We start from the raw sequence: 21,564 nt of genomic DNA, 5'->3' as shown, positions 1-21,564 counted from the left end.
AGCCATTGCTACAACATAGAATGGGGAAACTAGTAAATTGGTCAACGGAAATCCCAAAATAGAAATCTATATCCCAAAATCGTATGCATGCTCTGATACCATAAATGTAGTGACCCGTTCCAGAATCACCTACTAATCAAAAACTAAGCATGCAATTAACCTAATTAACAATAATCAGAGATAACAGCGGAAAAGTCGACAAAAAACCGATAAACTAAACCAACCAGATACTCACGTCCTCCTCCTGCTCCTCCTGAGCTGTCCAACCTGAGACCTGCCCCGTGGGAATGGGGTGTCCAAGAATAAACAAAACCGAGGACGTGAGCGATAAGAACGCCCAGTACAAAAGTATGAGTATACAGACCTATATGAAATGCACATGCTATGATCATGATACCGGGGTAGTCAAGAAACAGGAGTCACAAAAGGATCTCAACAATGCTCAGTCTAGAGGCGCCAAGTGGATAGTGCCGCGCGGTACACCTCTGGGTCACTGCATCCACTACAAGACAGACGTGGACCTAAAATGTCCCGGACCACCGAAGCCCTCCCGACCCGTCGGCCACTGTGTACTCTCGGTGTCCATGCGTCCACAAGACAGGGCTGAGCGGCCCCAAGATATAGCTTATCTCGAAAGAGATACAGCTCAACAGCAAAGGCTATCTCAAAGGAGAATACGGCTCAACATGAAATGCAACGTGCAGTAATAAACGTGACATAATAGCATGCATCATATGACATATATCAATGCACCACATAATCATGCAACACATATATGAATGTATACTCAACCAGGATATCTCGGATAGTACTTTCGTACCTCTATCACAGCAATCCTAATCCACTGGAACAACCAGACAACAGGTCTAATCCAAGCCTATTCATCAAAAGCATACCCAATGAACAATACTACCATGCTCGGCTAGCAAAACCAGTACTCCCTAGTACTACCAAAGGTTTAGGGTTTACCTTCGTCCGTCGACAGCCCTTTGATGTCGATTGCCTCGAAACTCCGGCGCTGCTATGCTACCAATCCCGGCAGCTCTTGGCTATCGCTCGAACAACAACTAGCCCTAGAATCCTTCCAAAACTCTCAAAGAGGAGACTTAACTCAAGGAATGGCAAGTCACAAATGAGAAATCCGAGCACTATTTATAGGCCATGTTCGGATCCTCCGAACACCACTTCGGAACGTCCGAACGCTACGTGTCCATTGGCTCTTGACAGCTCATGATCGGATCCTCCGATCATACACTTCGGACCGTCCGAACATGCACGTGTCCAGCTGCTCTTGACACCTCATGATCGGATCCACCGAACCTACATTTCGGAACGTCCGAACTCCCTCGAGTCGATCAACTCTTGACACCTAATGATCGGATCCACCGAACTCACTTCGGACCTTACGAACTCTTCGGTGCTTCCGAACCATCTTCGGTCCGTCCGATCATGACTCGGTCAAAATTACACCTTAAACCTTCTTAATCACCATTAATCCGTTAATTACCCAATTTGGAATTCGGGCTACTACAGTATGTCTGTTGATGAATATCAGCAGAAGTTCTTCGAATTGTTACCCTTTGCTCCTCATATCAGTGGCAGTTCTGAGGCCAAGTATGACCATTTCCTTCAGGGTCTTAACCAGGAGATTTTTGATCGAGTCACTGTCTGTGATAATCCTACTTCTTATGATGGGTTAGTGAACCGGTGTCGCCAGGCAGAGATCAGTCTCCAGCGTGGTAGGGCTATTCTTTCTTCTAGACCTCCGAGTACTTTGAGCCCTCGATCTCAGTCTTTCAAGAAGTCAGGTTCTTCTTCTTCTGGATCTGGATCACGGTCTAGCGGTGTTTTTCGCTTTGGTAAGAAGAAGGTTTCTTGTGTGCATTGTGGGAAGAACCATCCATCGGAGCAATGCCGATCAGCCGCGGGAGCTTGTTTTTTCAGTGCGGAGAGATGGGTCATATCAAGAAGAATTGTCCTCAGTTGCGAGGTGGAGCAGGATCTGGTTCCGGATCTCAGACGACTGTTCAGCAGAGGAGGCAGGGTCAGGCAGTGGGTAGTTCAAATCTTCGACCTCGTGCCCAAGGTCAGGTTTTTGCGCTGAACCAGGATCAGGCTGCAGATGAGACAGAGAGAGTCATAGCAGGTACTTTTCGTTTATGCGGTATTCCTGCTTTTGTTCCTATTGATACCGGAGCATCACATTCATTCATCTCTGCACGATTTGTTAAGCGTCATAAGTTACCGTATGTTTCTCTAGACGTCATTCTTTCCGTTTCTACCCCGATGGGTCATTCGGTGTTAGCTAAGCGTCTAGTGATGGGTTGTCCCTTAGATTTTGAGGGTAACGAATTGATTGCGAATCTTATGATCCTGGAGATGGAAGATTTTGAGTGTATTCTAGGTATAGACCTATTGACTACCTACCGAGCTACCGTGGATTGTTACCAGAAGCTTGTTCAGTTTCGTACGACTGAGAGCTCTAGTTGGTTTTTCTATGGTGAGGGAGCGCGACCTCCGATGCCAGTGGTATCTGCTCTGAAAGCCTGTCGTGCTTTAGAGGCGGGCGGGGAAGGCTACCTCATCTATGCGATTGATTCCTCCACAGGTAGTGTTGGTATAGATGATATTCCAGTGGTTTGTGAATTTCCTGATGTTTTTCCAGATGAGATTCCTGGTTTTCCTCCGGTTAGAGAGGTGGAATTTGGCATTGAGTTAATGCCAGGGACTGCACCGATTTCTCGTGCCCCCTATCGTCTTGCTCCGTCAGAGATGAGAGAATTGAAGCAGCAATTGCAGGATCTTCTTGATAAAGGTTATATTCGCCCGAGTGTTTCACCTTGGGGAGCTCCAGTCTTGTTTGTCAAGAAAAAGGATGGATCGATGCGATTGTGTATTGATTATCGCCAGCTGAATCGTGTGACGATCAAAAACAAGTATCCATTACCTCGTATTGATGACTTGTTCGATCAGCTTCAGGGTACCTCTGTTTACTCCAAGATTGACTTGCGATCGGGTTATCATCAGATGAGAGTCAGAGATGATGATATTTCCAAGACTGCATTTCGTACTCGATATGGGCATTACGAGTTTCTAGTTATGCCATTCGGATTGACGAATGCGCCAGCGGTGTTCATGGATCTAATGAACCGAGTCTTTCGTGATTTTCTGGATCAGTTTGTTGTGGTTTTCATCGATGATATCTTGATTTATTCTCACAGTGTGGAAGAGCATATCCAGCACTTGAGGATTGTGTTGCAGATTCTTCGCGAGAAGCAATTGTATGCTAAGCTGAGTAAGTGCGAGTTCTGGATTGATCGTGTAGTATTCCTTGGTCATGTGATTTTCAAGGAAGGAATTTCTGTGGATCCCAGCAAGATTGAGGCAGTGCTGAATTGGTCACGTCCTACGACGGTGGCTGAGATCCGTAGTTTCCTAGGTCTGGCAGGGTATTATCGTCGCTTCATTGTGAATTTCTCTCAGGTAGCTAGACCATTGACGCAACTTACTCGGAAGGATGTTCCATTTGAGTGGTCATCTGAGTGCGAAGATAGTTTCAGAGAGCTTCGTCGACTTCTGACTTCGGCACCTGTTTTGGCGTTACCGTCAGGATCTGATGGTTTCAGTGTTTACACCGATGCCTCTTTTCAAGGCTTAGGGTGTGTGTTGACGCAGAATGATCATGTGATCGCTTACGCATCCAGGCAGTTAAAACCTCACGAGGAGAAGTACCCTATTCATGATCTAGAATTAGCTGCTATTGTGTTTGCGCTAAAAATCTGGCGTCATTATTTGTACGGGGTTAAGTTTGAAATTTTTACTGATCATAAGAGTCTGAAGTATCTGTTCACTCAGGCTGAGTTGAACATGAGACAACGTCGTTGGATGGATCTACTTAAAGATTATGACTGCGAGATCAAGTACCATCCAGGTTCTGCGAATCTCACAGCCGATGCTCTTAGTCGCAAGGTGAGAGCCTCTGCACTTCAGACCAGTGCTATGATTAGTACTATCCAGGATTGTTGTTCGTTGGGATTTAATTTCAAACATCGGAAAGGTATGGAGAGCATTCGTGTTGCTACTATTTTATCTGAGCCAATTTTGTTCGCTCGGATTCGAGATGCTCAGATGTCTGATCTCAAGACTCAGAGATTAGCTCGGTTGGCTGGTGGAGATAGTAATTTCCATTATCAGTCTAATGGTCTTCTGTGTTTGTCTAATCGGGTTGTAGTACCAGAGGATGATACTTTGAGGGAAGAGATCTTATCTCAGGCCCATCGAAGCAAGTTGAGTGTTCATCCGGGAAGCAATAAGATGTATAAAGATTTGAGGACACGATTTTGGTGGAAAGGGATGAAGCGCAGCGTTTATCAGTTTGTTTCCAAGTGTCTTGTTTGTCAGCAGGTTAAGGCAGAGCACCGTCGACCGGGAGGATTATTGCTGAACATACCTATTCCTGAATGGAAGTGAGAGCATATCGCGATGGACTTCATTACTCACTTACCATTGTCTTCGAGGAATAGTGATGCTATTTGGGTAGTGGTGGATCGACTCACCAAGTCTGCTCATTTTCTGCCATATAACCGTGATTTCACTTTCGATTGTATGGCTCGCTTGTATATTCAAGAGATTTTACGTCTGCATGGAGTGCCAGTCAGTATTGTTAGTGACAGAGATCCTCGTTTTACCTCACGATTTTGGGGTAGTTTCCAGTCAGCATTGGGCACTTCACTAAGTTTGAGTACGGCTTATCATCCAGAGACCGACGGTCAGACAGAGAGGACTATCCGTACACTTGAGGATATGATGCGAGCTTGTGTTATGGATTTCGGACCCGCTTGGCAGGATCATTTGCCTTTGATTGAGTTCGCGTACAACAACAGCTATCATCGTAGTATTGGTATGGCACCATTTGAGGCGTTGTATGGGCGACGTTGTCGTACTCCATTATTCTGGGACGAAGTTGGGGAACGACATGTTGAGGGACCGGAGTTAGTCCAGCAGGCTATTGATAAGGTTGCAGTAATCAAGAAACGGATTAAGATCGCTCAGGATCGACAGGCTAGTTATGCGAACACCAAGCGGCGACCTCTTTATTTTCAGCCAGGTGAGAAAGTGTTTCTCCGAGTTTCGCCTTTTCGCAGGATTTTGAGATTTGGTCTCAAGGGTAAGCTGTCTCCGAGATTTATTGGTCCATTTGAAATATTGGAAAGCGTGGGAGATTTGGCTTACAGACTTGCATTGCCGCCATACCTATCAAGTATTCATGATGTATTCCACGTATCTTTGTTGAGACGATACGTAGCAGATGAGTCTCACATCTTGCATCCCTCTGAAGTTCAACTAAATTCGGATTTGTCTTACGTGGAACGACCAGTGCGGATTCTCGATCGCAAAGACAAGGTATTGCGGAATAAGATCATTCCTCTTGTCTTAGTTCAGTGGCAGCGCAGAGGCACTGAAGAAGCCACTTGGGAGCTAGAGAGTCGTATGCGTTCGGAGCATCCAGAGCTCTTTTGAGTTGTACTGTAGTTGTACTATGGATGTGTGTGTGTGTTTTCCGTTGTAATCCAAAGATCAGTTGTGTTCAACAACAATTGAGATATAATAACAATGTTGTTACTCCTTTTTGTTCATCCTATAAACCTGATTTCGAGGACGAAATCTTTTTAAGGGGGGGAGAATGTAGTATCCCGATTCCTAATTTGGATTAATTATTTTCGGTGGGATCGGAAGGACCGAACCGGGTTCGGATCGTCCGATCATGGTTCGGATCGTCCGAGCCAGATGTCGGATCGTCCGAGCCAGGTGGCTGGACCCGTGGCAGACATGCAGAATTCGGATCGTCCGAGCAAGGGTTCGGATCGTCCGAGACAGGTGGCTGGACACGTAGAACGCATGCAAGGTTCGGATCGTCCGAAGTAGGTTCGGATCGTCCGAAGTGTACCGGATCGGAGCTTCCGAAGTGGATCGGATCGTCCGAACATTGGCTATAAATAGAGGCGCGAGGCTTCATTTCTTACTCGCCATTTCAGAGCGTTCCAGAGCGTTTTAGTCGTTTCTGAGAGGTTTCTAGTCTTTCCCGAGGTTCAGGCACTAGCAGGGAGCTACTGGCTTTGTAGCGGAGCTGTGCTTTAGTTGGGAGCTAGCGGCATCAGCGGGCTAGCGACGGACGAAGGTTTGGAATTGTATCATTATTATTTCAGGATTATCTAGTTAAGTCTGGTAGATAAGTTTTAGTGATGGTTTTCACTTGATGAATAGGCTTGGAATAGACCTGTTTGTCTGGTTTTCCAGTGGATTAGGATTGCAGTGATAGAGGTACGAAAGTACTATCCGAGATATCCTGGTCGAGTATACATTCTTATATGTGTTGCATGATTATGTGGTGCATTGATATATGTCATATGATGCATGCTATTATGTCACGCTGTATGATGCATGTTGCATTTCATGTTGAGCCGTATCTCCTTCGAGATAGCCTTTACTGTTGAGCTGTATCTCTTTCGAGATAAGCTATATCTTGTGGGGCCGCTCAGCCCTGTCTTGTGTTGTGGACGCATGGACACCGAGAGTACACAGTGGCCGACGGGTCCGGAGGGCTTCGGTGATCCGGGACATTTTAGGTCCACGTCTGTTCTTGTAGTGGATGCAGTGACCCAGAGGAGTACCGCGCGCACTATCCACTTGGCGCCTCTAGACTGAGCATATTGAGATCCTTTGTTACTCCTGTTTCTTGACTACCCTGGTATCATATCATAGCATGTGCATTTCATATAGGTTTGTATACTCATGCTTTTGTACTGGGCGTTCTTATCGCTCATGTCCTTGGTTTTGTTTATCTTGGACACCCCATTCCCACGGGGCAGGCCTTAGGTTGGACAGCTCAGGAGGAGGAGGAGGAGGACGTTGAGTAGCTGGTTGGTTTAGTTCTTCGGTATCTTTTGTTAGAGTAGGTGCCCGTCGAGCCAAGTGTTGGCCGAGTGTTCACAATGAAACTCTATGTATAAGCAATCTTTATTTTAATAATATTTGAATTTATTAATTTGGCGCATCTTTATCTTTATACCCATGCTAGTTGCATAGATAAAGTCCTTGAATATACAAATAGTAGAAAGAATATGAGATGCTCATATGATGAGTATCATGAAACTCATATTTGGAATACTGTATATTCTAAACCGTTCCTAGTCGATTCAGCCGCCACTAAGAAGGATAAAGGCCGCTCGAGTTAGAGACTAGTATCTGCGATGTGAGTACCATGTTTCATTGGTAGGGGACATTGTGATGTCCGAGCATGCAGATAGGTGCTCCTGGTAGAGTGCACTGAACAACCCTCCATAAAAGGACTTTCCAAGTGGTTCTCACTTATCGAGTGGAAAAGTCCTGGTTTATGGTTGTACAGAATTAGTCCTTATGACCCGGGACAACATTGAGACTCTATGTGCTAGCGTTTCACTTTGACTTGTTTACCGACTCTTATGGGGTCATTAGGTGGCAAGGTTGGGTGTTACGGCGAAACATATAGGAGTCGATGCATTGTAGTCGGGGATTCACCGCTTACCTTCGGGTATGGATATCCTATGTGTTTTTCATGTATATGTGGGTTGAAATCTCTGATCAGAGTATGGTGGTAATTATGAAAGGGGTTTCATAGATTACACCATCGAAAGGATATGAGATGCTCATATGATGAGTATCATGAAACTCATATTTGGAATACTGTATATTCTAAACCGTTCCTAGTCGATTCAGCCGCCACTAAGAAGGATAAAGGCCGCTCGAGTTAGAGACTAGTATCTGCGATGTGAGTACCATGTTTCATTGGTAGGGGACATTGTGATGTCCGAGCATGCAGATAGGTGCTCCTGGTAGAGTGCACTGAACAACCCTCCATAAAAGGACTTTCCAAGTGGTTCTCACTTATCGAGTGGAAAAGTCCTGGTTTATGGTTGTACAGAATTAGTCCTTATGACCCGGGACAACATTGAGACTCTATGTGCTAGCGTTTCACTTTGACTTGTTTACCGACTCTTATGGGGTCATTAGGTGGCAAGGTTGGGTGTTACGGCGAAACATATAGGAGTCGATGCATTGTAGTCGGGGATTCACCGCTTACCTTCGGGTATGGATATCCTATGTGTTTTTCATGTATATGTGGGTTGAAATCTCTGATCAGAGTATGGTGGTAATTATGAAAGGGGTTTCATAGATTACACCATCGATGCAACCACAACATGACACATAGTATCGATTCATTGACAACTCTTGATAAACCAATAGTTGTCGAATCGGTCGGGATATATGAGTTGAAGGGACCGTACTGTACGCTAACCATAATTGAATGGTTCTTGCAGGCACTATCATGTGATACCTAGGGAATCACGTAAGCGATGCTGCTAGGCGTTTAACGTGATTGGTTGGGTACTATCAGACTTGAGTTCTGACGTTCTTACTATCAAGGAGTTGATAAGTAAGAATGGAGCAATTGGGGTATGCTCGTATAAGGACATGTTTAGTCCGAATCACATGGAGATGTGAACCCACGGCTAGTTGTATCAATGAACCATTGAGGGCCACACAAGTACTGGCTTTGTAAATCCCGATGAGAAGTAAAATAGTTCAATGTGTTGAACGGCTTATAAATGTGTTTATAAGCGTTAAGAAAAATAGAAGTTTGACTTCTAAGAGAGAAATATAAATTTTAATTTATGGAAGTGTTCCTAAGATTAAAATTTGGCCAAGTAAATAATGTAGTTGAAAATTGTGATTTTCATAAACATTATTGGGGACTAAATTAAATTAATTCAAGTGTTGAATTAATTAAACACTAGTGGACCTAGTAGAGTCCAAATAATTAAATATAATTCAAGTGTTGAATTAATAATATTGAGTCTAGTAGAGCTCAATTAAAATAATTATTTAACTAGTGGGACTTGAATAAATTCAAGTAGTATTTAATTAATCTCAAATGTGTTTGAGATAATTAAAATTTAGTCCATGGTTTTTAATGTGTTAAAAACCATATTATATATATGCATGACATGCTAGGGTTTGCATGCTTGGGAGGTGAAGAGGTGTGGAATACTTTTTATTAAAAAATTCAAAAGCATGCAACTTTTGTCTCCCAACTTTTCCCACACTTAAGTCTAGACTTCACTCCCTCATTCCCTCCTCCTCTTGGCCGAAACTTCTTCCCTCTTCTCTCTCAAATTTTTCTTCATTGTGTTCTTCAATTTGTTGAGAACAAAATTTCTCCTTGAAAAATCCTTTTGATTTTCTAGTGCAAATCAAGAGGGGATTTACATAGCTAAGTGGTGGGCCTAATTCTTGAAGAGGAAAAGATGAGCTTGTAGACTTGTCTTCCATTTGAAGAGCTTTGTTGTTCACAACAAAGTTGGTGCCATCATCAACTTCTTGAAGTTGATAGGTCATGAAATTTCTAACACCCTATGTATGTTTTGGTGTTGTTTGTAAATATTACACAAATAAATGTGGGGGCCGAAATTTTTGAGCTATAAAATTTAATTTTTGACTTCCGTTGCGTTTCCGGCCTCCGTAACCGGTCCGCTTTCAAGTGGTATCAGAGCTATGGTTACGGTTTTTTGTGTAATATTTGCATAATATTATGTTGAGATCAATTTCTAACCGTTTGAGATTTTTTGGTGCAACAAAATGCAAGGACCGAAATTTTAGAAACAAAAAAAAAAAAAAATGTTTTTTCGGGGCTGCCCGAAAATTTCGGACAGCCGAGGGGCAGCCCAAGGGGCTGCCCGAAATGCTTCAGTTTTTAAATTAAAAAAAAAAATTTTTTTGTTGCCGGAATCCGGCGACGGAGCTCCGGCGACGGCGATGACGGCTAGGGTTTCCAAAAGTGTTTTGGATAATCTTAGTGTCATGGGCCTTGTGTTGTTGGGCCATTAGATGGTCAACATATTTTGTGAAATTTAAATGGGCCAAAATATTTTTGGTGAAAAAATGGTTTTTGGGCCCTTAAGTTTAAATTTACAATTGTTGCACATATTTTCTCATAAAATAAATAATTGAAGTTGGACTTTAATTATTTATAGTAAATTGTGATTTACAAGAAATTCGATTATAAATAAATTAATTTGAAAGTAGACAAAGGAGTTTGTATACTTTGTTAATTTAATTTATAATTGTGGCGGTTAGTGATTGGATCAAGATATATAATATTGGATCAATTAATTATAGTGATAATTAATTGATGGTGTATGATATGTGATATTATGCATGAAGGATGATCAAAAGCCCAAGCCCAATTTGATAGGTGTATGCTAGGATATTTGTGTTGAATGATTGTAATAATTATCAATTTAAAGTGGGCTTGGTTTATGGCCCGTTCCCACCCCCATGAGATGTATCCCTATGTGTCATGGATATTTAAATGTAAATATTAGAATAGTGGAAGATCAAGATTGGAAGATGGTGGCCTTGGTGATTATGAAGATCGAAGACATGTAATATTGGATGCTAATGTAATAATTTAGTTGCATTGCATCCCTGCATTTACCCTAGGATTGGACCTAGGCCCGTGTTTGGCTCACACGGGCCATTAGTTTTGGGGCAATTGATCATCCTTGTACTGTTTTCTGTTTATAATATATGCATGATATGTTATAAATAATGAGTATGTGCGTTATTATTATTATAATAACAAAGTTGCATGAATCCGGCAAACATACGATCAAACATGGCGAGCTTTTAAAATAAAATTAATGATGAGACCTTTCAAAATTAAAAAACCCTCATTTTGAATAAGATTCAAAATAAATATCAAGTCCGAAAAGGGGAATTATAAATTTGTTTATAATTTCCTTGTCTTCCATCGACAATGGATGCATGATGAACGCTACCCGTACTCGGGGCTCGGCTCATATTATTGAGGGGGCCCTGGGTGCCGGAAAGCTGTGACATCCATTGACATGGTGATGTGAACTACGTGGAACTCCCATGATTTCGGCTCATATTATTGAGGGAACTCATGGCGACCGTCCATTAAGGTTCAATATCGATGGGTTAGGCTTGACACGTAAAGATGAACGACGTCATATTATTGGGTCCTAATCAAACGTGAGACAAAAGTATACGTAGAGGGTTGCATGGCGATGCAATTGGAAACTACCTTTTAGGAGTTGTGATGGCCGATATTATTCGGGATCACAATTCGCTAATTGGACCTTACGTACCTACTGAGGAAAGTGTTTCCCGTTTTCACTAGAGGGTAGTGAAAATGTCAAAACAGTGGGAGCGATAATTTATGAAGTTAAAGTCCAAACTTCATATCTTACTAAATATTTAAAATAGTCATCAACATTTATCTGTTTTTACTTTTCAGTACAAATCGACAATGTCTTCGATGCGCAATCCGATATCTATAATACTCGACAAACACATATTAACTGGACCTAATTACCTCACTTGGCTAAGAAACCTGAAAATCGTCTTGAATTCGGAAAATGTAGCATATACACTGACTGAGTCGCCCCCTGTTGAGGCTCCGACTGAATGCAATCCTGAGGAATTGCAGGCTTACATGGATATGATCTTGCCTTCGGAGTTGACCACCGACGTGTTGCTGTTATCGCTGTCTAGCTCATTTGATCCTTTTGTGGTGAACTTCAACATGAACAAGATGGAACCGACCCTTGAGGAGTTGGTGAATATGCTTGTTACCTTTGAGTCCACTATCAAGAAAGAGAAGTCGGTTCTTTATGTGGGTTCTTCATCTGGTACGAAGATTGATCCACATGGGAATGGAAAGAAGAGTTCTTTCCAACGTCCCAAGAAGAACGTGCCCTTGATGAGGCAATCTCTGAATCCCATTGAGGCAGCCAGACCAGTTAAGGCTGACAAGACTGGTGATGTTTGTCATCACTGCAAGAAGCCTGGACATTGGAAGCGAAATTGCAAGGAATATCTGGCCCAGAAGTGTTCTGGAAACGGTATGTTCTAAATTTAAGTAAACATTTCAATTAACTCCACTTCTTGGGTATTAGATACCGGTTGTGACTCACATCTCTGTCATGGGTTACAGGTGATGGGAAGAAGTAGGAAGCTTAAGGAAGGTGTGACCTTCTTTAGGATGGACAATGGAGCAAGAGTTGCTGCCAAGGCTATTAAGGATGTTTACTTATTATTGAACGATAGTTTAAGTTAATGAGATGTTTTGTTTGTACCTAATTTTTTTGTAAAAACATTGTTTCCATTTCTATGCTGATAAAAATGGATATTCTTGTTTATTTTGCAAAGGTGTTTGCAACATTTACATGAATGAATGTTTGATTGGTACTTGAGAACTTGAAAACGATCTCTATAACTTAAAATTAAAAGATATTCCATTAAATGTCCATTCAAAGGCAGACACCATATGAGATATGGATGGGTAAGCCTCCCAAATATTCTTATTTTAGAATATGGGGAGCCCTGCTAATGTAAAGCAGGTAGTGGGAGATAAAATTGGACTGTTGATCCATTTTATGTTACTTTGTGGGATATCCAAAGAATTAAGTTGGATATTATTTCTATCATCCCCAAGAAACAAAGGTGTTTGTTTCTAGGAATGCAATCTTTTTGGAAAAGGATTTTCTATTGGATTGAAAAAGGGAGATGATAGAACTCGAAGAGGTTCGAGAGAAACCCGCAATTATAGAACCCACACCCGATGAGCCAAGAGAGGAGATACAAGCTCCTAGCAGATACGAGAAAGTCTCGAGACCACCTATGAGGTATGGTCAGCTTCTTGAAGAGGGCCATGATGAGCCTAACCATGGATGTGATTCAAGGACCTTCAAGGAAGCATTATCTGATGCCGATTCATCCAAGTGGCTTGAAGCAATGGAATCTGAGTTGAATTCCATGCATTCGAACCAAGTGTAGGATCTTGTGGATCCACCTGAGGGAACTGTTCCCACAGGGACTTGGGGCGGATGGGAAGGTATTGACCTTCAAGGCGCGATTGGTGGCAAAAGGATGTACTCAAAGACAAGGAGTTGACCTTGAGGAAACCTTTTCCCAATCGCAATGTTCAAGTCCATAAGGATTTTGCTTGCCATAGCTGCATGGTATGACTATGAGTTATGGCAGATGGATGTTAAGACAGTCTTTCTTAATGGGGATTTTAAGAAAGTGATTTACATGTCTCAACCTGAAGGGTTTACATCTGTCGGAAGTGAGCATTTGGTATGCAAACTTCAGAGATCTATTTATGGTCTAAAGCAGGCATCAAGGAGTTGGAACCTTAGATTCGATAGTACAATCAAAGAGTTTGATTTACTATGAATCCTGAGGGACCCTATGTGTATAAGAAGGTCAGTGGGAGTGTTGTGACATTCCTGGTGTTATATATTGATAACATTCTACTCATTGGGAATGATGTAGGAATGTTGCAATCAACTAAGATATGGTTAGAAAGCAAGTTCTCGATGCAGGATTTGGGTGAAGCATCTTTTGTATTGGGATACAGATCTATAGAGATAGATCGAAAAGATGACTTGATCTCACCCAGTCCACATACATTGATACCATCGTGAAGCGGTTCTCGATGGATGAGTCCATGAGAGGACATCTACCAATGTGTCATGGCGTGTCCCTATCCAAGTCTGTCTCTTGAGACAGATGCAGAGATAGTGGCGATGACACGCATTCCGTATGCTTCGGCAATTGGTAGCATCATGTATGTGATGATATCTACACGTCCTGACGTGGCGTTTGCACTATGTGTAGTGAAAAGATATCAATCGAACCCTGGTTTTCCACACTGGAAAGCTGTGAAAGACATTCTCAAGTAGTTGAGAAGGACCAATAAGTTGTTCTTGGTCAATGGGGTGGAGAACTGAAATTGGAAGGCTATACCGACTTTAGCTTCCAAAGCGATATCGATGACCCGAAGTCAACCTCTAGTTTTGTATTCATGCTCTATGGTGCTGCTGTCTCTTGGAAGAGTTCCAAGCGAGACAATACTACGGATTCCAGCACAGAGGCCGAATACATTGCTGCATTAGATGCAGCAAGGGAGGCTGTTTGGATAAGGAATTTCGTCTAAGAGTTGGACGTCATTCCTAATGGAATTGCTCCTGTCCCGGTGTTGTGTGACAACACGGGAGCTTTAGCTCAAGCAAAGGAGCCAAGGTCTCATCAGAAGTCCAAACATGTATTGAGAAAGTACCACATCCTCGGAGAGATTGTGGGAAAAGGAGAAGTGTCGATTGACACAGTCGGCTCCGCGGACAATGTTGTTGATCCACTGGCTAAGCCTTTACCTGGACCAATATTCGACAAGCATCGCGAATCAATGGATCTGAAAGCATATGGGTAGTTGGCTCTAGTGCAAGTGGGAGATTGTTAGAGTAGGTGCCTGTCGAGCCAAGTGTTGGCCGAGTGTTCACAATGAAACTCTATGTATAAGCAATCTTTATTTTAATAATATTTGAATTTATTAATTTGGCGCATCTTTATCTTTATACCCATGCTAGTTGCATAGATAAAGTCCTTGAATATACAAATAGTAGAAAGAATATGAGATGCTCATATGATGAGTATCATGAAACTCATATTTGGAATACTGTATATTCTAAACCGTTCCTAGTCGATTCAGCCGCCACTAAGAAGGATAAAGGCCGCTCGAGTTAGAGACTAGTATCTGCGATGTGAGTACCATGTTTCATTGGTAGGGGACATTGTGATGTCCGAGCATGCAGATAGGTGCTCCTGGTAGAGTGCACTGAACAACCCTCCATAAAAGGACTTTCCAAGTGGTTCTCACTTATCGAGTGGAAAAGTCCTGGTTTATGGTTGTACAGAATTAGTCCTTATGACCCGGGACAACATTGAGACTCTATGTGCTAGCGTTTCACTTTGACTTGTTTACCGACTCTTATGGGGTCATTAGGTGGCAAGGTTGGGTGTTACGGCGAAACATATAGGAGTCGATGCATTGTAGTCGGGGATTCACCGCTTACCTTCGGGTATGGATATCCTATGTGTTTTTCATGTATATGTGGGTTGAAATCTCTGATCAGAGTATGGTGGTAATTATGAAAGGGGTTTCATAGATTACACCATCGATGCAACCACAACATGACACATAGTATCGATTCATTGACAACTCTCGATAAACCAATAGTTGTCGAATCGGTCGGGATATATGAGTTGAAGGGACCGTACTGTACGCTAACCATAATTGAATGGTTCTTGCAGGCACTATCCTGTGATACCTAGGGAATCACGTAAGCGATGCTGCTAGGCGTTTAACGTGATTGGTTGGGTACTATCAGACTTGAGTTCTGACGTTCTTACTATCAAGGAGTTGATAAGTAAGAATGGAGCAATTGGGGTATGCTCGTATAAGGACATGTTTAGTCCGAATCACATGGAGATGTGAACCCACGGCTAGTTGTATCAATGAACCATTGAGGGCCACACAAGTACTGGCTTTGTAAATCCCGATGAGAAGTAAAATAGTTCAATGTGTTGAACGGCTTATAAATGTGTTTATAAGCGTTAAGAAAAATAGAAGTTTGACTTCTAAGAGAGAAATATAAATTTTAATTTATGGAAGTGTTCCTAAGATTAAAATTTGGCCAAGTAAATAATGTAGTTGAAAATTGTGATTTTCATAAACATTATTGGGGACTAAATTAAATTAATTCAAGTGTTGAATTAATTAAACACTAGTGGACCTAGTAGAGTCCAAATAATTAAATATAATTCAAGTGTTGAATTAATAATATTGAGTCTAGTAGAGCTCAATTAAAATAATTATTTAACTAGTGGGACTTGAATAAATTCAAGTAGTATTTAATTAATCTCAAATGTGTTTGAGATAATTAAAATTTAGTCCATGGTTTTTAATGTGTTAAAAACCATATTATATATATGCATGACATGCTAGGGTTTGCATGTTTGGGAGGTGAAGAGGTGTGGAATACTTTTTATTAAAAAATTCAAAAACATGCAACTTTTGTCTCCCAACTTTTCCCACACTTAAGTCTAGACTTCACTCCCTCATTCCCTCCTCCTCTTGGCCGAAACTTCTTCCCTCTTCTCTCTCAAATTTTTCTTCATTGTGTTCTTCAATTTGTTGAGAACAAAATTTCTCCTTGAAAAATCCTTTTGATTTTCTAGTGCAAATCAAGAGGGGATTTACATAGCTAAGTGGTGGGCCTAATTCTTGAAGAGGAAAAGATGAGCTTGTAGACTTGTCTTCCATTTGAAGAGCTTTGTTGTTCACAACAAAGTTGGTGCCATCATCAACTTCTTGAAGTTGATAGGTAATGAAATTTCTAACACCCTATGTATGTTTTGGTGTTGTTTGTAAATATTACACAAATAAATGTGGGGGCCGAAATTTTTGAGCTATAAAATTTAATTTTTGACTTCCGTTGCGTTTCCGGCCTCCGTAACCGGTCCGCTTTCATCTTTTTGATTCGATATGGTTGTACCGTATATTTCATTTTAGTTGAGTTGTCCTGGATTTTTGATTGGGTTGTATAACTATCTTTTGGTGACAGTTTTCCGCCTTTATTTCTGATTGTTTTTAATTAAGTTAATCGCATGCTTAGTTCTTGATTAGTAGGTGATTCTGGAACGGGTCACTACAGATTGACTGACTTGTTGAGGGTTGGGCTTGGACCAATCGAACCGTCTAACAGAGACGATTCCAATTATGTATATCCGGCGCCGGGAGGAGCGGTACACAGCGCCGGCGAAATTTTGAACGGAAATGGTGTGTTTTCAGACGTGAAATTGAAGGTGTTTCCGGACTCCAAATGTTCTGAAATTTTGCAGGTAGAGTCGCCGAAGGAGGGCGGTTCAGATGGTGGTGGTGGGCGGCCGGCATCCGGCGGCGGAAGCATGGCGGCAGAGAGGCGTGAATAGTGACGAATTTAGTGTGTTTTTTCGCATCTTTTAGTGTGTGTTTTTTCAGAGAAAATTTTTTGAGGGCAAAATGATTTTTTTGGTTTAGGGTTTAGGGTTTTTTTTTTAAAAAAAAAAAAAAAACACCGCCAGCAGCGGGGGGTTTAGGCAGACCCCTACCTGTATATATCCACAAAATAAACAGTAACAAAATACAGAATACAAAATAAAAAAGCTAAAAGAAGAGGTGAAAAAAACCAAAACCTCCTCAAAAAGGCTAAAGCAGTAGAAACTAGAAAAACAAAGAAATCTAGGGAAGTAAAGACAAACGCAAAACTAACCCTAGAATACTACTAAAGAGCGCCAAACTAAACAAATACAAGCAGCGCTAAAGACCACATACTGAGGAAGACCAAATGATAGCTGCTAGATGAAAACAGAAGCCAAGCAGAAACTCTCATCCAGAAGCTATCACCCTGGTAAATCGAATCTGATAACGGTATGAAGCCCACCAGTCAAAAAAATGACCTGACCTGGAAGCCACTGTACAAAGACGATCAAAGAACAAAAGTTGATCGCAATCCAGCCAGAACAAAAAAGATCCACCATCTGAAGCAAGCGAATAAAGTGATAAAGTCCATGAAGTATAAGTCTGACTAAAGTCGCAACAATGCAGGGGGTCATCCAGAAAGAACCCCTGAACCACCACAACCTCCAGCAAATATCTATGCAAGAATAGAAGCAGCGGGCAAGGAGAACCCTGCAGTAAACGCCCGCCAAGAACCAGGAATAAGTCATAGATAAGCACCAACAGAAATAGTGCTGTAGTCCACCCGGAGCCAACCAGGACAAACACATCTTGTGCCAGTGTCTGGGCCCACTAGCACAGAGCAAATGAGAATGACAAACAAACTCCAAGAGCAATATACCTGCAACAAAAATATATATATATATATATATATATATGTATAAATGTCCAAACAGATATGATATAGAAAGAGATCCAAAAAGAGGAAAGGACACAAATGGCTAAGAGTATCTATATCTGAGGTAAGGGAGCCCGGAACGATCCGAACGTGCAAGGATGGAGATATCTCTAGGTAGTGAAGGACCTAACTCTAAGGTAGTATTCCTGAGTAAATGAGCCCTCGCCGCCAAGGCATCCGCCACTGAATTCCCTTCCCGGTAAATATGCGATAGATGAACTGAACGCCCCCTCATCAGCAAAAGAATCCGTGTAACAATATGCTCAAGACCCCAAGTACATCGGCGGGAGCGAAGTATAAGAAGAGATATACGAGAGTCAGTCTCAATCCAAAGAGGGAAGAAATTAAGATCAGAAGAAATGAGAAGACCCCTCCAAATAACCCAAAGTTCTGCCCGTATATTGGCCCCAACTCCAATGAACTCACTGAAAGAAACCAGCACCTGACCAGAGGAGTCACGAACAACACCACCAACAGTAGAAGCTCCAGGACTACCTCTCGAACTCCCATCCACATTGAGTTTGAAGCACCCAACCGGCGGTCTCAACCAACGGACAATCGCCATTTTATGTACCCGACGCATATCAACAAAAAACCCCAGCGACCTCGCAGCATGCAAAACACCACGCCAGTGCATGGGCTTAACAGTAGACGCAGCGTGAGCGAGACGTAAATAGGACAAAACCTGAGACTTAACAGTCTCCCCAGAAATGTGGAAATGACGGTGTTTCGCATCATTCCTAGCTGTCCAGAGAAACCATAAAACAATGAAAGGCAAAAACTCCTTCACGTGGCCTCTAGGTGTCCACCCCGGATGCCTCTTCCAAGCACTGAGGAAGAGTCAGAAATCACTAGTAAGGGGAATACGGACACGAAAAGCAGCCCCAAAGTAATGCCATACAGACCTGGCAATAGGGCTATCAATGAAAATGTGCGTGAATGTCTCAGGCATCTCACAGCACTGACATTTAGACGCCAACTTGAAACCACGACGCTGGAGCACATCGTCAACTGGAAGCCATTGATGCCAAAACCTCCAGAGGAAGAAAGACATAGTAGGCCTCAGCCAACTGCCCTAGCAAGGAGTGTATATATCAGACACTTGGTCTCTCAGGCGGACAAGCTCCCAAGCGGATTTCAGCGAAAAAACACCATCAGAACTATGCACCCAAATGACCGAATCGGGCTCACCCGATGCAATAGGGATCAGAGTAATAGTCTCAGCAACAGAGGGGGGGACGACTGAACAGAGTAAATCAAAATCCCAAACCCCATCTGAAATAAAATGAGAAACACGAACACTACGGTCCCCCTGAACCAGAATCTGACTAGACAAGGGGACATCCCCACACCATATATCATCCCAAAAATTAACATCTCCCACCCCAACTCTCCATCGAATACCAGACTCAGCACGAGGCCTAATCTGAAGCAAACGACGCCAAGTGGGAGAAATGAACCCAGCAGATGAAACGCAAGCGGGATGCATCAACTGGCAGTATTTCCTCATCATGAATTTGGCCCATAGGGATGAACCTTGACGAAAACGAAACCACAATTTAATGGAGAAGCTTTCCACAATATCTTTGAGCCTGCGAAATCCAAGACCCCCTTCGGAGACAGGAAGACATGCACGAGACCACCTCGCCCAATGCCATTTCTTATCCAAGGGTCTGGACCCCCACAGGAAACCATTGAAAAGATTCTCGAGCCTCTCCATAACTGCCAGAGGGGGCGGGACAACCTGAAACATGTACAGGGGAACAGAAAGAAGGACACTCCTAAGGAGGGTCATACGACTCCCCGGGGAAAGAGTTTTAAGTTCCCAACCCTCCAACTTCTTACCCACCATCTGCACAAGGGGATCAAAAAGAGAGCAAACTCTATTCCCACGAAACAAAGGAACTCCGAGGTATTTGATAAGAAATGACCCTCCCCAAACCCAGTGATACGAAGGACACGAGAACGGGTACGATTAGAACACCTCGGAGGCAAAATAAGAACACTCTTAACGGCATTCACCAACTGCCCCGAGCAGTTTTCATAGTGATGCAAAAAAGTCATGAGACTGTTCATCTCACGAGTCCCACCATTGGCAAAAATAATGATATCATCAGCATAAGCCAGATGGGAAAGAGTGAGATCGCAACCAGATCGATACCTAATCGCAGGAAATTGTCGATAAAGACGATCAAGACCACACGAAAGGTACTCAGCCCCCAGAATGAAAAGAAGAGGGGACAAAGGATCACCCTGCCGGAGACCCCTGGTAGATCCAAAGAACCCAGTGAGGGTACCATTGATATTCACGGAAAATTGGCAATGAGAAATGCAGGCAGATATCATCGACACTACCTGCTCCGAAAAACCATAATGCCTCAAAACATCCAACAGAAAAGACCATTGGACCCTATCATAGGCTTTAGCCATGTCCAACTTCAAAATAACATTGCCACCACGAGTGGGGAGAGAAAGACTATGAGTAAGATCCTGAGCAAGGAGGATATTATCCGAAATCATCCTCCCTGGAACAAAGCCACTCTGATTCCACGAAACAAGCCTCTCCGCCACCTCCTTCAGTCGAGAGTACAAAAGTTTGGAAATAATCTTATTAGTCACATTACACAGGCTGATAGGACGAAAGTCCGACCAAGTCTGGGCACCCAGGACTTTAGGAATCAAAGTGATCGTGGTGGCAGTAAACCCCTGTGGCATGGGACTACCCCGAAAGAAATCCAGGACCGCATCCAAAACATCTTGATGGACAATCTCCCAGCAATGCTGAAAGAAAGCCGAAGAGAAGCCATCAGGCCCCGCCACACTATCACGATGGATGGAGAAAACAGTCGTCCGAACCTCCTCTAAAGAAGGAGGAGCAGCAATATTGGCATTCTCCAACTCCAAAATCACCAAGGGGAAATCAGAAAAATCTGGGCAAGAAAGCACAGAAGGGTCCCCAGTAAGCAGGTTTTCAAAAAAGGCGGCTCCCGACTGCTGAATAAGCTCATGGGAAGTAAGGCAAGAACCATTATCCCAAATACGAAAAATCTTATTGGCCACCTGATGAAACTTAAAATTAATAATTTATTATATGTTAAAACCTGTATTTTAAAATTTTAAGTTTCATTAAAATTATAAATTATGTTATTTTAGTATTATTTGTTTATATTTAAATGTCTTACTAAATTTGTTTTATTTTCAGGTTTTTTTACGTGTTGGTAAAATAATGATAACTCAAGCTAGAAAATTCAAATGGAGGTGACTCAAACATGGTTGGAATCCTTGAAAAGTTATCTACAACTTTGCAGAAGACATGATTGCCTAAAAAGCTCATTAAGATGATCAAATTGTGCAAAGATCAAAAGGAGGACACATTTACTTTTACTGTGACCATCATTTAGTAAAAAATTCATAACTATTTCAATATTTATCCAAATGAGGTGAATCAAGTGGCCAAACTCATCTACACAAAATTCCCCACATGTTTGAGGCCTTAATCAGAGTCAAAGTGGTGAGAAAAGTCGTGGAACAAGGCATTGAAAGAAGGGACATGGAATTGGAGTTGAGGAGACAAAGAATACTATTACAACTACATGGCATTAATAGAATTTTTGACCCTTTCTCTCATTTGGTCTATAAATAGAGGCCTTGTGCTAGCTTGAGAATCATTCTATTTCATTGTAAAATATAGTGTGAGTGT

Source organism: Primulina eburnea, chromosome 7 (genome assembly GCF_022965805.1).
Source record: "Primulina eburnea isolate SZY01 chromosome 7, ASM2296580v1, whole genome shotgun sequence".
In the NCBI taxonomy this organism is placed as follows: domain Eukaryota; kingdom Viridiplantae; phylum Streptophyta; class Magnoliopsida; order Lamiales; family Gesneriaceae; genus Primulina; species Primulina eburnea.
Note: the sequence above shows the minus strand (reverse complement) of the source record.